Source organism: Lemur catta, chromosome 1, assembly GCF_020740605.2.
Source record: "Lemur catta isolate mLemCat1 chromosome 1, mLemCat1.pri, whole genome shotgun sequence".
Taxonomy (NCBI): domain Eukaryota; kingdom Metazoa; phylum Chordata; class Mammalia; order Primates; family Lemuridae; genus Lemur; species Lemur catta.
Window position 1 is genome coordinate 41,115,903 of NC_059128.1, and position 17,275 is coordinate 41,133,177.

Genomic DNA, 17,275 nt, shown 5'->3' on the forward strand with positions numbered 1-17,275 from the left:
CTCCCACGATTATTTTTGTAATCTGGTCAGTTAACAAACAGTAACTGCTTTCAAACTGGGAAAAAAAAAAAGGACTGCAGGCTTAAGCCACATTTAGATGGGTATTACATTTCTAGTAGGGGAAAAAAATTCTACATGGTACAGTTACTGATTGAAAACATATTTAATTTCAGCTAGATAAAACTCAGAGCCCCCAAATGGTGAAAAGATCAGAACCAGTTTGTTTTCTCATCAGCTTTGGTTCATCCATCTGTGAAACATTCATAACATTGCAGTTAATTTCCACAAATACTTGGATGACTGGCTGGGACAAATGTACAGTAGCAGTTGTGATGCTAAAAATAAAAATATAGCCAGAACAACAAAGAAACATGGTTTTGCATCTCTCTGCTGAGCTGTTCCATTCCCTTTGTCCCTATCGTTATTTTCAATTTGCTCTTTTAATGCCGGTATTTCTGGCAAAATGGTGGCCTCCGGTCTGGTCTTAACAGGCAGCACATCTCTGAGTTTTTCAGGTGTAAATTAGTCAACCAAAAGGCATCAGGAGACTTCCACATGAGGGATTGTTCCCTTAAGATTGTAAGTGTCTGCCATCCCCTCTCACATCCGTGCTTTTATTAGGAGGAGAGCTGCAAAATACAAACAAGCACGCCAACAAAACAAAACAAAAACAGAGCTTGGTAAAAATTTCTATTACTCTAGAGTTTTAAGCCTGACTCTGAAAACTGGCAAATCACTTGCTGAATTACTGACCACACAAAATGTTTTCCTTTGGGGCTCTAGAGAGCCCATTAAATACCGGAAACAAAATGAAAATAAAAAGGAAATAAATCCACAAAATCAATGATGAAGTGAAGCAGGTGGAGGACATCCATGCATGAGAGAATTCCAATAAATTTAGGAAGACGGAAATTCCAATAAATTTAGGAAGTGAAGCGAGGCAGGAAAGCTACAGCCTAGACCAGCCTCAAACGTTCACAGGCACAGGAGTCACCTGGGGATCTTGTTAAAATGCGGATTACTAGGTCTAGAGTGGGCCGAGAAATTCTGCATTTCTAACAAGCTCCCAGGGGATGCCACCTAGGCTGTCCTGGTCCAAGGACCGCAAGTTGAGTAAGCTGCAGGGGCGAACAAAGGCGGGGCCGGCAGAGGAAAAGCACAGCGTGCGGGAGGGGCTATGGACTGGGTCAGGAGTGAGAACTGGGGCTAGAGCCAAGGAGATTAATTTCAGGGGTTGAAGATCCATTAGTCACAGCGTCCAGAGAGCCGGTACTGTTGCCCCCCAGCCTATTGCCACAGAATTCGAGTCCAGAGTTACTCCACCTTAAAATTTTTAAAAAGACAGAAATCTAGAATTTGCGTGAAATATCCCGATTTTGTTTCACTCTTGGCAGCTGATTAAAATGAAAGGCTTCGGAGCTAAAGAGAATGAGCAAGTTTTCCAGGGAGAACAAGAGCAGCATATTCTGGCATTTCGGGGTCCTGCACGCCCACAAAGTCTGACAAGGAGGTGAACACGGATGCCAGGACAATGACCAGGCAGCACCGGGAACCTGGAATCACATGAAGGTTTGACCAAGGAGGGTGCAGGTAAAGCAGAATCCCCATTTCAATTTCACACAGGTGGTCACGATCCTGCCCTCTGGAGAAGAAATCCTCCCATGCTGCTCGGGACCCACAAGTCACAGAGTCCCAGAAAGGAAAATTCTTCCCATTGGTCTTTCATGCCTTAAGAGGACCAGAACAGGGACATTTCAATGGTGGTTATAGAGGAGAATGAAAATGTTATAAATGGGTTATGGGAGAGTAAGGGGGCAGCCTTTAGAAGAGGGGAGGAGGGTAAGGAACTAGTGTGCTGATGTCCTCTGCTCATAAAGTAGAAGGTTCCTTCACTTTCTAGAGTGGCCAGAACAAAAGTCCAGACTTAAGTATGCTGATTGAAGATACAGAAGTGACCAGTAGAAGAACTAAGAATAGTGATGTCACTGTGGGGGGAGGGGTAAATGAGCTAACGTCTTGTCTTGCAGAGCAGTAAGTTAAAAGTAAACGTACAAAGTTGATGAGTAAGAAATAGCAGTTGGAACATATTATATAGAGATGTGCTCCCTACTGGAAGAATCCAAAGCAGAAAGGGTTGGTCAAAAGATATTGCCTCAGTCTGGGTGTAGTGGCTCACATCCATAATCCCAGCACTTTGAGAGGACAAGGTGGGAGGATCACTTGAGGTTGGGAGTTCAAGACTAGCCTGGGCAACAAGCAAGACCCCATCTCTATAGAAAAATTAGCCAGGCATACGTAGTGGCATGCACCTGTAGTCCCAGCTACCTGAGGAGGCTGAGGCAGGAGAATCACTTTAGCCCAGGAGTTGGGGGCTGCAGTGAGCTATGATGAAGCCACTGCACTCTAGTCTAAGCAACAGAGCAAGACTGTCTCAAAAAAAAAAAGTAAGTACCTCAGAGGAGCAGAGCCAAAGGTGGAACTGTGGCTTTCCATTATAAGCTCAATTTTTCTATTTGATATTTTTCTGACCGTATGTGTGTATCACTTTCATTAATTATGAATGTGTGGATATACATATATATCTTAAAGCTTAGATTGCAAATTACAGGAAATAAGTACAGTCGAGAGCACCCCAGTTCACATGAAGAAGAGGTTGTAAAGAAACATGTTGAACCCACACACAGTACTGATTGACTTAAGGCAGTAAGAGTGTGAATGATGAAGCGAGCATTAATGTTTAGGGGATCTGGTTAAAGGGTGTATGGGAGTACTTTGACTATTTTTGCAAATTTTTTTTACATCTGAAATTATAAAATAGATTCTTTTTTAAACCCTGGAAAATCTAGAGTTTCAGATGTTTTTTTTCCCCTTCTGTACTGGACATTTCAGCATCTTTGAAAAATAGCTTACTGTAAATTAGAAATGTGGGATTCATTACAAAACTTTGGAATAACATTTAGACATTTGAGGGCTAAAGAAAACTGAAATGTCCTGCTCTTTGTAGGAAACCATCTGTGTATTGTCTGATGGAGCTTGGAGATTTGCTTGACAACTGCGAGGTGCAGGCAAGATGCTTGCCTGGAGGCGGTGCAGACCTTGGCGGGCGCAGAGAGTCGCCGTGTTGTCTGTCTGGGGCTCTACCAGAGAGGGAGGCTGGCAGTTCCTGACAAAGGCCAGCTGGGCACTGCTGAATCAGGAGACAACATTTTGCATTGATCGTACGTGACTTATATTTCTTTAGGCTGCCCCTTACACATTGCCAAGAGTATAACTTAATTTGATATCCCTGATAAACGTTCAGTACTTTCTTTTTCATTTGTTTTCACTGAAAATGAATGTTATTTAAAACATGTACTTCAATTATCAATAGCATTTACTGATTGCTTAGCATGTAACAGGCCATGATCTCAGATCTGTTTGAACTGGGTTCTCTTATCCCCATTTTACAGATAGGGAGGCTGAGTTTAGAGAGGCTGACTAACTTACCTAAGGTCACATGCTTGTGATACCCTTGTGCTTTAGATTTTTATCTAAATATAGAATAAGGAAAAGTCTCTTAAAAATGAGTAATTTGCTTATCTATAGATCCTGACAAAGATTATCTTAGTGACCCTGTCCTTAAAGTGATAGTCAAAGATGAAGGACTCTCTTGTGTTTTTTTTTTTTCAAGTTTTGTTAAAATATTAATGCCTGTGGTTTTCTTACATTACTTTGTTTTATTTTTTAATTTAAAAATATTAGGGGATACAAATGTTTTTGTTACATGAATACTTTTTATAATGCTTAAGTCAGGGCTTTTAGTGTGCCCATCACCTGAATAGTGTTTTGTACCTGATGGGTAGGTTTTTAATCCTCCTCTCCTCCCCTATCCCCCTTCTGGATTTCCAATTCCTTACATCTCTTTGTGCCTGTGTGTGCCCATCCATTAGCTCCCAATTATTAGAGAATACATGTGGTGTTTGTTTTTCCATTCCTGAGATACTTCATTTAGGATGATGGTCTCCAGTTCTATCCAGTTTCCTTTTTAGTACTGAGTGGTACCCCATGGTGTATATATACCACATTGTCTTAATCCACTCATGAATCGATGGGCACTTAGGACTCTATTGTTAATAAGAGATTTTATCAAATTAACTGGATAATAAGAAATTTATCAAAATTAAAAAGTATGAAAATTTTGTTGTAACATGGAAAAAGTCATAAAATAGAGTGATAATATAGTGGTAAAACAAAAAAGCAGGTTACCAATGGAATGTAACAATGTAAAATAAAACATAACTGCACATACGAAAACTCATTAAAAAGAAATACAGCAAATGATTATAACATTGGAGTTAGATTATGGGAGATATTTTAATCCTATTGAAAATAATTGTCACTATTTTTCAAATTAAAAACTATATCATTATTAAAAATATTAAAAGCTTGCTTAGCAATCACAAAAATCCACTTAATATATAGCAAAGTAGATGTCCTGCCTGAAAGAATTTTAACAATGTAAATTTTTTTGTAAAAAAAAAAAAATCAGACTTGAAAGGATAAAGGGAATTTAAAGTGAGGAATATTTATGCTTAAAACAGGAAAATTCAGACACTATTTGCTAAATGGTTCGGCAATAACTTGACTGTCGTTTTGCCTTACAGGTGCTTGCCAGCCTGCTCTCGGTGGGAAGAAAGAAAATGGCAGGGTAGACCCCTGTGCAGGAAAATCAGATTATTTCCTGGGTCTCTCTCCTGATCACTAACAATGATTGTTATTTATGGAGGGACTACTCCTTTTCCTGAGGATTAGAAAACGCTGCAGATAAATCTGTTCTTCTGCTCTGTTTGCATGGCACAAAAATACCCACCCAACAGCCTTCAAGGAAACTGTGGCATCTGCAGCTGATAGTTATTTACTCAGTATTATTAAATCCCAAAAGAACAGTGTATAAGCATAATATTTGCTCATTTCCCTTTAGCAGGCATAATAGTAATATTTATGGAAGCTTGCAAAGAGCCACTTGATGCAAGAGCCAGGTGACCATAAATGACAGAGGAAATTCACCTGAATTGGTTCAAGATGTGTGTTGCTGGGAAACTATGTCCAGGGGCGAATAAGCATATTGATTCTTGGGAAATGGTGACACTAAGGAAATGAATAGACAGGTGCAGCCACACAAACACCATTTTAACCTCTTCTCCCCTCCCCCCCCATAGATGATAGGCTTTCTCTTGTTCTGTGTTAAAGCTGATGGAAGATTTTGAGGAAAGAGAAGAATGAAGGGATTATCATTTGCTATATTCATCATAATTATTACTTAGGTACTTTTACCAGGACCTTTAGCATACATTACTTCTGATTTTCAAAACAACTTTTCCCTTTTTGCAAGTGAGGAAATTGCAGCCCAGAGAGGTTATTTCCCCAGGATCACACAGTAAAAGGCGGAGCTAGGATTTGGAAGTTGGGTCTGTCAGACTTCAACCTGGGCTCTTGTCACGACAGCTGCCAAATGATCATTTCCTTGTGATCAGGAAAATATTAAAATAACAAGAAATTTCTTAGTGGAGACAAAAGGGTGCTGAACATGGCTTTAGATTCTGTTTGTGGGAATTGGATGTATGTTTGCCAGTAGAAACTTTTTCTGGTGTTTTCCTAATATTGAATAGAGGAACATATTTTGGGTCCTGGTTAGATTTCCAGAGAATAGAGGGCAGGGACATATCTCTGTTGTGTTCATGATGCTTATTGCAAAACAGGAGCGAATGGGAATAACAATGCTTCCAGGTTTGGAGCCAGTGAGATGTCCCTTGTTGTCTGTATGACCTTGGGGGAGTCAGGCCATCTGAGCTTCTTCTATGTATATGGGGATTATAGCACCCACATTGCAGAGGTGTTTAAGGGGTCTGGGTTTTATTCCACAATCCTGGGAGTAAGAGTCACGTTATTTTTCTAAATCAAATTTAACCTGACTTCAACCTCTATTTGAAGCTCAGATCCTACTCTGCCTCACAGCTGCTCCTAAGGCATGGCTTTTGGAGGTCAGGAATAGCATTGCTCAGGAGTGGGCCAAGAGCTTCTACCACCCAAGGAAATTCCCCCCAAATCCCTCTTGTTCAGTTGAGGGTAGGGCTTCCCAAGTATGGTGGGACTGTCACTACTGTAACACGACATGGTTCCATAGGTACACTGAGAGACAGATTTTTTTTTTATTTCAAGAGTTATATAGTTAATATTTATTAATACTTCAAGCTAATATATTAAGTCCATGATCTATAGCTTGATTTTAAAATAACTTTAAGTTAAAATATGATTCCATATTAAGTGAATAATAACAATTTCATAATATTACCATCAGTAATATTGCAAAAATCTTGAAGGACTGCAGTGATTTCTCATGTCTGGGAGACATTTGTCTAGGCACAGTGCTGTCCAATAGAAATATTAATATCCTGTGAGTCACAAATGCAAACCACCTATGGGTATGTAATTTTAAATTTTCTAATAGCCACATTGAAAAAGAAATAGGTGGCATTAGTTTTTACTAATTTATTTAACCCAATATATCTAAACTATTATTCAATATGCAATCAATATAAAAATTATTTAAGATATTTTACAATCCTTTTTCTTTAATACTAAGTCTTTGAAACATGTATTTTACCATGTATGTATTTTAAACTTACTGTACATCTTATTCAGACTGTATTTCAGGTGCTCATTAGCCACATGTGGTTGCTGTACTGCAGGTGGCAGGTCTGGGAGAGGTGAGGAGGGATTCTGCCACCTGGGCCTCCATATCCCACAGTGGCTCTCACCAAACATTTTTTGGCTCAAGTAACTCCAGAAGAATTTTAGAAATCTATGTGTGCCCCCACGCTCCTCTGCCTCACACACAGGTTGGCAGATTGATTGCTATAGTTGTATAAGATTGAATAGTTATAAAGGATATAATTTGCAGTGTCTTTTAAACATTGGCTTTAAAGAAAAACTATAACAGCATTTTCAAAATAGTCAATGGAATGTAAATACTATAGCACTTTGTTCCCTACTGTCATCCAGTTGTACAAATCATTGAATAAGCTCTTCCTTTTCTTTATTTTTCTTCTTAAACTTGCATTTCTATTTCTCTTTCCTCTACATAACTTTATCCAAAATTCTCTTATTGGCCGGGCGCGGTGGCTCACGCCTGTAATCCTAGCTCTGGGAGGCCGAGGCGGGTGGATCGCTCGAGGTCAGGAGTTCGAGACCAGCCTGAGCAAGAGTGAGACCCCGTCTCTACTAAAAATAGAAAGAAATTATCTGGCCAACTAAAAATATATATACAAAAAAAAAAAATTAGCCGGGCATGGTGGCTCATGCCTGTAGTCCCAGCTACTCGGGAGGCTGAGGCAGTAGGATCGCTTAAGCCCAGGAGTCTGAGGTTGCTGTGAGCTAGGCTGATGCCACGGCACTCACTCTAGCCCGGGCAAGAAAGTGAGACTCTGTCTCAAAAAAAAAAAAAAAAAAAAAAAAACAAAATTCTCTTATTCATTGTCCCAGATGAGCCTCTCTTCAAAAAGAATTTGTATATTAATTTAAATTGAAGAAGTATTTTCTGTGACTATAAGGCTTTAAATGTTATTAAGTTATTCTGGATTGAGTTATCTTTCCTTTATTAGTAGTTTATATTGTATCACAACAAAATAAATATGTAAAAAAATTGATAATTATTAAACAGTATAATTTTATTGGAAATCCATTTCTTTTCTTTTTTTTTTTTTTTTTGAGACACGAGTCTTGCTCTGTTGCCTGGGCTAGAGTGCCCTGGTGTCAGCCTAGCTCACAGCAACCTCAAACTCCTGGGCTCAAGCAATCCTTCTGCCTCAGCCTCTTGAGTAGCTGGGACTATATGCGTGCACCACCACACTGGGCTAATTTTTTCTATTTTTAGTTGCTCAGATAATTTTTCTGTTTTTAGTAGAGATGGGGTCTCACTCTTGCTCAGACTGTTCTCAAACTCCTGAGCTCAAGCAATCCTCCTGCCTTGGCCTCCCAGAGTGCTAGGATTACAGGTGTGAGCCACTGCACCCAGCCAGAAATCCATTTCTTAAAAACAGAACTGGTTCTGCCTCCCCACTGGGTAATGTAGCCATGGATGAATATTATTTATTGCTAGAACAAGATAAGATTCGGAATCAATTCTATTCTAATTTTTGTTTTTATAGATGTAAGCACTGAATAGATGGGAATAGCAGGAGTTTTGTTTTTAACAACTCTCTTATTTACATGGCTTCCAAGTTATATGTGGAAAATTATATCATACATAATATATGATATATAATAGCACATAAAATAATATGGAAATTATTTTAAATGATGTATAAGCTGACAACATGATTAGGTACTCCTTCAATTTTTTGATGAAAGCAAATAATTGAGAGCCACTTGGCTTGCAAAAAGATACATTACCCAGTCACTATTGTTATTCTACACAGATGCCAACATTCCGAACTGTCCCTTTGCAGGGTGCCTGGGGCAGTATATCATAGGAAGATATGAGATGCCTGAGGCGGATGACTTTGTTTTGGTAAAGTCAGAGCAGAGCAGGAGAATCATCAAAGGGGAGAAGGGAGGGGAGATCTGCCTCAAGCAGATCCCTCTGGACAAAGTGCAGGTGGACCCTGATGACATGGAAATTGGCCAGCACCCCTGGAATTAGGCTTGATGCTGAAGTCTCAGGACAAGGCAACACGGGACAAGGACCTGCCTCAGAAGAACAAGCATGAAGGAAATGATCATTGCTGACCATCTGACCATTCTTTTTTTCCCCCTGGGGGTTAGAATGATGGGTTGGTCCAGTTATGGCTCTGGAATTCAAGCTACTCACTAGCTGAACAAATTACGGATATTCTACAAGTAAAACCAGTTTCTTCCTCTACAAAATGGAAATAATAGTACTTACCTCCCAATGGCTTTAGAAAGCTTCCCTGACACCATGACTACAAAGTAGTATTTCCCACTAGTTTCCTGCTAAATTTCTCTTGTCTGTTTCCCCAATAATCATCCCTGTTTATTTATATTTGACAGCTTATGTTGCTCTGTGCATTTCAGCTGATAACAGAGATCAGATCCCACTTTTTCCCTGGGATGTAAGCTAAGTCTAATGAAGCTAATCTTAAGATCCATTTTGTTTCTCTATAACTGTCTTCTTTTATTTTCAATAGGTAAGGTTTTGGTTTAATCTTGACACATTAGAAGGAATCAATTTGAGAAACATGGATGGGTGGAGGTAAGGGCAGTTAAGAGTGGAGAGTAAGTATATTTCTGGGTATTCCTTACCCAGTTTTGTAGATTTCTCCAGCTCCTGACATCCAAATAAATGCAGACTTGAATCACTGAAATCCTAAACTAATTGGAAAGCCAGGACAGGGAAGAAAATATACTAAAACAAGGATTTCATTTTAAATGCCTTCTTTTGTGGGTTGCAAGCAACAGGGCCACTAATGAAGGTTTGACAAATTCAACAGGGTTTTGCTGGCCTCAGCTTTTCAATGGGAAAATTTGTTTTTTAATTAGTGGAAATTCAATTTTAATTTAAAATGGACACATGCAGACCTAAACGGTGGGTGGGTCACAGACTAGACAGAAAAATTTCAGGACATCTCCAATAGGTCACAGGAACAAGGAGGATGGCTGCGTAATGGCAAAATCAATCCTCTTCTCTGCACCCTCGGATGTGGGTTTTCACACGTTCCAGCCGTGTCCTTCTCTGATGCTGACAACAATATTTCTCAAACTCCCGTGTGGGCTGTAATGACATGTTATAGAAGCACAAACTACTAGAAGTTTTAAAATTGGATTTCATTTTTATTGATTTATCAATTACACATCTTTCAACAGGCTTTGGCATCTAGAATGGATGACACATAATGACTGTCATTCACTGAGCACCAAGAATCTGTTGGGCACCAGTGATGGGCCCTTATGTGAGTTATTTCTTTCAACTTTAACAAAATTGAAGTATACTTACATACAGAAAAGTGCCTACAACATAAATGTAAAGCTCAGTGAATTATCACAAAGCGAACATCTGTATGTCTACTTCCTGCATCCCTGCTCATGTCACAGAAGTTCACACTGTGCCTGTCCCCAGCAAGACCATGCCCTCCCCTCAAAGATAGCCACTGTCCTAACTTGTAACGTCTCAGACTAGTTTTCCCTGTTTGTGGAACTTATATCAATGGAATCATATCATACATGTTATATTTTTAGCAATCATTTCAGAAACTTTGCAAAGAGAGTTTTATTGATCTCATTTTCTAGAAAACAAAAATCAAGTGCAGAGTGGTCAAGGGACCTGTCCAAGGTCACACAGCTTCTAATAAGTGATTCTAAATGGGATTCCACCTAGGCCTGTCTAAAGGCCAAATTGTATTCTTTCTCTGCAGCATTACCAAAATCAGAACCAATGAATTTCAAAGGCTCTTTATAAGAAAGTAAAAATCGCTTTCCTTTTAATCTCTGCCACTGCTCCAATTTCCATGGAAAGACAGGATTAGCCCGGCACTTAGCTGTGGCTTTCTCACTTGCCTTGAGGGAGTGTAGAGAAGGGAAACGGGGTGTGGGTTGAGTTTCTTTGCCATCTGATCACTTCCTAATTTCCATCCAATCTGTGTTCAATTGGATACCACTCCCCAGCCTGGCCCCCAAAGGGGCTGTTCTCTTTATAGTTTGAATTTATTTAAGGTTAGTGATTATAACATACATACAAGGCTGGGAACATTTTTGTAATTCCCTCCAAAGTGTTGGCTGTATGGGGTAGATCCTGGAACTTTTATAATATTCTCAGAAACAGGGACAGTCCTGGGAGCCAGATGGTCCTTGAATGATAGAAGCTTGGAATATACTGTTTAAACACATGCTCTTATTGTGTTAGAATTCTAGAAGGTCTCATTGACCTTTCAATTAAACCCTATCTCCAAACCCGCTTACAAAACTTACAACTTCCTACTCCTGTATAATTCTGTGTAGATTTCAATAAGAACATTTTTCTATATATGCATACATAGAAAAGCTCACCAGTTTGGAAGCATGTTTTATTTCTTTAAATAATATGTATATGTTAATAATTAAAGTTCAAAGAGCAGATTTTGGCAGGTGTGGAAGAAACCAAAAGAAGAGGAAAGAAATAGGTCAAGTAAAACCAGGAAGTTAAGAGAAAGAAAATGAAGCAGCCTTGGAAAAGAAAGTTTACACAATTTTCCTTTTAGATTCTCCTCAACTTTGCAAATATATAGACCCACGGGATGCTGTTTCCCGAGAGCCACGACCTACTCACTGATCTTGCTGGGATATACCTGTTTCTCTAATGCCATCAAAGCCTTTCTCATCTTCCCACCACATTGTACAAAGCCAGCTCCGTTCAGAGGCTAAATGGGGGACTATTTTTTTAAATTTTTTATTTTACAACTTGCAAACTGGGCAGCCCCTGAACCAAAATAGGTTCAGAGAGATTCCCACAGGGAACTTCTTATATGTTGGAATTGAGTATCACTGAGGCTTTCTTGCTCAAAAATACCTCCCTATCAGCCTAAAATTCAAACATTTTTATCTCTAGTGTTCCTCATGTAAATGTGAATCTGATACCTCAGTAGGATTGTACATTAACTCAGAATTTTTTCCTGGAACAAGATGGGGTATAAACAAACGGATATAATGTGGGTATTAATTATAGTCCTTAGACTTAGAAAAGCAATTTGTACTGTGCAGATGGAGTGTGGAGCAATCGTTAGGGCTTTGGATAAACGCAGCACATACATTTTTGGTCAGGAGTTTCCTGTGTGGACTAAGCTTTTCCACAAATATTAAATGATATTGAACTTCAACAAATAGCTAAAAGTTGGTTGAGGAAGCTTCAAGATTTCTGACATAACATATGTAGTAGAGGGAAAATGTTAGTTTGAATTAATACAGAATTCTGTCGGGGGGCACAGGGGAGAGAACTGTCTTTGATAAGCAGAAAATCTTTTGGGGGTAGAAAGTACAGGAGCATCGGGGCTGAGCTAGGCTGGGGCCGTAGAGTTACATAGTAAATGGACAGGAACGTGGACAGGTGGTTGAGGTGGCAGGAAGGGCTAGGCAAATAGTGCCAACCTTGAGAAGAGGGACTTGGTCCAAGAGGGACCCAGCAGCTGGTGGGAGTCAGGAGCCCAAGTAGGGCTGGAATGGAGTCTGGCCAAAGATTGTCTGGTATTTAATTTTCAATTATCTACAATGACATCAGTATATTTTATACGATGTCAGGGAATTCTTACTCAAACTGTCATAGTAGTTGTGGATATATGACTGTTAATGCACTAGATTTATCATTAAAAATTTGACTTGATAATTATATTCATTGTGATGTGGTTTAATTTCATTTTGTATCAACTAGTGATTGTGTTTGGCTGGGGATGATAGGGATTCAGACACAGTGGCTCAGTGTCTTGTTTTGTTTTTCTCAAGTAACGGGAAGTCTGGAGGGCGGTGACCCAGACTGGAATGGAGGCTTGGCCGTGTCAGCGGGGACTCAGGATCTTTCCATCTTTTTGCTCAGCCATCCTGAGCATGATCTAGCAGCCTCTGGGATCAAGATGGCTAATCCACTTCTAGCATGGCCTCTGCCCTCCTGGCAAGGGAAGAATGTATTGGGCATAAGGAGACCTATTAGCTGAGCACTATCTGCCTCCTTTTACAGGCCTTTCCCAGAAATGCCATCCAGCAACTAACTGGACTGAACTATGATAACTCACTGGACAGAACTATGACATGTGCCATTGTAGCTGCAGGGAACTTGGAAAATGTGTTTTTTTAGCCAAGTCCAGGCCTCTCTGAACTAAGTTGGAAATATTTTAATAAAAGAAGAAAGGGAGAAAGGCTACTGGGGTAGGCCTCTAGCAGTGACTTCCAGAAACCAATGGTCCATGCAGTACGGCCTTCGTCTTGCTATATGGCATCCCCCCGGTGACTTCAGGGCTGGGCTCTCAGATGCCATCCTGCAAAGGACCAATCACAGTCTTGAAAACATCAGATTGTTACAGATTGATATGTGTCTCCCTAGACACTTCTTCTGATAATAAAGATATTTTCAATTTATATAGGATTCTTTCTCTGGTTATTTAATAAGTCAGTGGGATTTAAAAATGTTATTAATATTGCTTCAGATCCATCACTGTCATGAATGATGTTAGGAAATATTTGCCAGAAGCCAAACATTTGAACAGCTTTAACCATGGCATCAGAAAAACTACAATTACATTCAGGAAAGAACTGCTTGATGTGTGACATTAAAATGCAGTTCCCCAGGCAACTGAGAGGCAGATACATTCAATAAAAACAGAGCTTCCATGAATTGCTAAGATCTTACACAATTTGCAACACCTTTTATTTATTTTTCATTGACAATTAAATTGCTGCTTGAAAGCATCTGTTGACTAGAAAATAAATCCTCCACTCTGGCTAAACTAGCCATCCTCCCCAAATAACTACCGCCTAATTGCTAGAGGAGATGGGGAGAGAAGGGGAGCAGTGGAGTCCTACAGATGGATGTACGGCTTTGCCATCAGACCCGGGTGTGTTGGAGGCAACGCTCTGCAGATGATAGAGCCTGTCCCCGATGATGGAGCCCTGCTCCGGTGTTCTTATCATGTGTATGTTTGGCAACCTTTCTTGTTGGATCGTGCCGTTTCACAATGCCTAATTGGGAACCCAGCATATGGGCATTTAAGAGTAAATTTCATTCAGCAAAATGCATCTTCTGAGATATAATTCCGCACTTCAACAATCAGGTGTTACACCAAGTACATTAAAAAAAAATACCAAACTTGTATTTACAATACAATTTTAGCTCACTGAATATAATCTATTGCTGAAAATCTTGAAACAAATCATATCCTATTGACTTACATTATAATTTTAGAAATGTTTTAACTTCTGATTGTCAATTAATGATAAGAAATAGCTCTTTAAGTTTCGCTGTCTATACTTGGACTCTCTTAAGTAAATCAGCACTTAAATATTTATTTTTCCAAGGGATCTCTCTAGAATTAAAATATTCCAGAAAAAAGGAAAAAAAGCAAATATTCCTTTTGTATTATAAACACTCTTGCTATCAATAATGGCTAACACTTACTGCTCAATTTTTATGTGTCTAATACTGTTGCTGTCTTAAACTCTCACAGCAAGCCCATGACACAGATGCTACTATTATAACACTGTAACACATGAGGAAATTGAGGCTTAAAGCAGGTAGGAAACTTGCCCGTGCTCAACAAAAATAATTGATGGAGCCTCGCATGAACTAAAACAATGCAACATTGTAGTTTGTTTCTTTACCACCACATGACACGGCTCTTATTTTTTTCTAATTTTTTGCTTTTGTTGCTTCTGCTTTTGCTATCATTTTTAAGAAATGTAATTGCCTAATCCAAGGTCTTAAAGACTTATGCCTATGTTTTCTTCTAAGAGTTTTATAATTTTACCTATTATATGTTGAGTTAATTTTTTTTTAAGAGACAGGGTCTTGCCATGTTGCCCAGGCTGGCCTTGAGGATCAAGCAATCCTCCCACCTCAGCCTCCCAAGTAGGGGAGATTACAGGTACAAGCCAACACACTGTCAAGTTAATTTTTGTATATGATGTCAGATAGAGGTCCAACGTCTTTCTTTTGTGTATGTATTATAGATATCCAGTTGTCCTAGTACCATTTGTTGAAAAGATTCTTCTTTTCCCATTGAATTGTCTTAGCACCCTTGTTGAAGATCAACTGAACATAAATGTATGGATTTCTTTCTGGTAGAGGAACATGCTCATATATTTTTTTTAATTTCAGCTTATTATGGGGGTACAAAAGTTCAGGTTGTATATATTACCCATGTCCCGCCCATCCCCCTGAGTCAGAGCTTCAAGCGTGTCCATTCCCCAGACAGTGCACATTGCACTCATCATGTAGTTATGCCCCCATCCCCTCCCCCCACCCATATCTTTGATTACATTTCCTTGAATTTATTGAGTTCTCTACTTCAGGAATCTTAATATCCTTATACTGGATCATCTTTGTTTTCTCTAACAGCTTTAATCTTTGTTTTTTATTCTGCATTTATTCTTGTGCCTTTCCTCATGTTAGCAATTATATTTTCAACAGTGTCTATTTTGTATATGGTTCTTTTTAATTAATTCTGTAATAATGATGGCCCTCAATTTATTTCCTTAGATCCGCAGCTCCCTTTTAAATTCTATTATTTTATTATCTTGGCTTTTGTCCTATTGAATTCATTTTTTTCTTTATTATTATTTATTTCATGATAGGGTCTTGCTTTGTCACCCAGGCTGGAGTACAGTGGCATCATCATAGCTCACTGTAACTGCAAACTCCTGGGTTCAAGCGATCCTCCTGCCTCAGTCTCCCAAGTAGCTGGGGCTATAGGCACATGTGACCAGGCCTGGATAATTTTTCTATTTTTTTTGTAGAGATGGGGTGTCTTGTTCAGGGCAATCTTGGATTCCTGGCCTCAAGCAATCCTCCCATCTCAGCCTCCCAGAGTGCTAGGATTACATGCGTGAGCCACCTCACCAGGCCCTAAAATTTATTTGTTTGTATATATTCATGGAGTACAAGTGCAATTTCACTACATTGAAAATTCATGTTTTTATTAAGTTGCTCTGTAGCATAAAACACTTTGTGAGGAATTTTTCTTCCACCCCATGAGCTTTGTTTTCTTCCCAGTTGCATTCTTTGCCTTTACGTCTCCTGCATGCTATATAATTTCCCCCACTGGTTTCGTTTTGTTTTGTTTGGCTGTTGTATCTTTGCACAGTTGCCATGTTGTTTCTCTGCCTCCTGTCCATGCTTAGGTGGCCGTTTCCAGGCATTCTATTTCTCCAGTATTGTTGAAGGTGACTTCTTTATGTTTCCCATTATAACAGAAGCCCATTTGTTTTCCTGACTCTGCAACGGTTTGGGGCTTGAGGAGTTTGTGTTACATCCCTTCTTCTCTGCGGGACTGTGAAGGCTGGGACAGAGTTCAGCTGTGGTCGGGTACATTCTCTATTCGCATCCCTCTTTCTTGGCATCTGCTTGTTCTTCTGAGATGTATTGAAGATCCTCTACCAGAGACACATGACTGCTTGGGGTATGTCTACCTTTCCCTCAGGAGGTAGCTTTGAGCTTTGGATAGTTTCCTCAACTCAGTATGGAGCCTTTGGGCCCTCCCTTTCATCTCAGAGTCAGCTTAGTGTTCCTGTGCTTCCATTTTCTCTCCAAAAGTTGTTCCATTCCTCCTCAGACAGAAGAGAGGAAAGGTAAGAGCCCCCATTCAGTTTGTTTCCTCCCTATATTGGGTGGATGTAGTGAGACATCTCAGGGTTCTATGGCCTCCACAGTCGTGTTTGTGGGAGTTAGGGGTGGGATAAAGATATTTTCTTTTTTTTTTTTTTGAGACAGAGTCTCACTCTGTTGCCCGGGCTAGAGTGCCGTGGCATCAGCCTAGCTCACAGCAACCTCAAACTCCTGGGCTCAAGCAATCCTTCTGCCTCAGCCTCCCGAGTAGCTGGGACTACAGGCATGTGCCACCATGCCTGGCTAATTTTTTTTCTACATATTTTTAATTGTTTGGCTAATTTCTTTCTATTTTTAGTAGAGACAGGGTCTTGCTCTTGCTCAGGCTGGTCTCGAAGTCCTGAGCTCAAACAATCCGCCCACCTCGGCCTCCCAGAGTGCTAGGATTACAGGCATGAGCCACCGTGCCCAGCCAAAGATATTTTTCTTATGTACCTTTCTATCTGGATCCAGAATCTCCTCCAAAGTTTGGATTTCAAATACAGAGCCTCCATCACGTTCATTTAAAGAAATTTACTTTTTTTCAATTACCATTGCCAAATGCCTAATTTTAGTTTATCTGTTACCCTTGGTGTTTGGAAAAACTCAAACCAATTTTTCCTTTGCTCTCACATTACAACAATCAACACAGAAGACTTAGGTGAAAGCAGGGGATGCCCACTGGGCGTCCTCTAATTCAATTCGATTCTGACACTGTCTACCTGGAGACAGTCTCAGATTCCAGAGGTTGAGGGCTCAGTCCCCAACACTGCCCACTCCTTCCCACCAGCTGCAAGCTGCAAGGCCCACTTCTGGAACTTCTGACTGACTAGCTTCAAGTTGGGGTTCCCACAACCTCCTCTTTGAGTTCGATTAATTTGCTAGAGCAGCTCACTGAAGTCGGGGAAGCATATTTACTGGTTTATTATAAAGGATATTACAAAGGATGCAGAGGAAAAG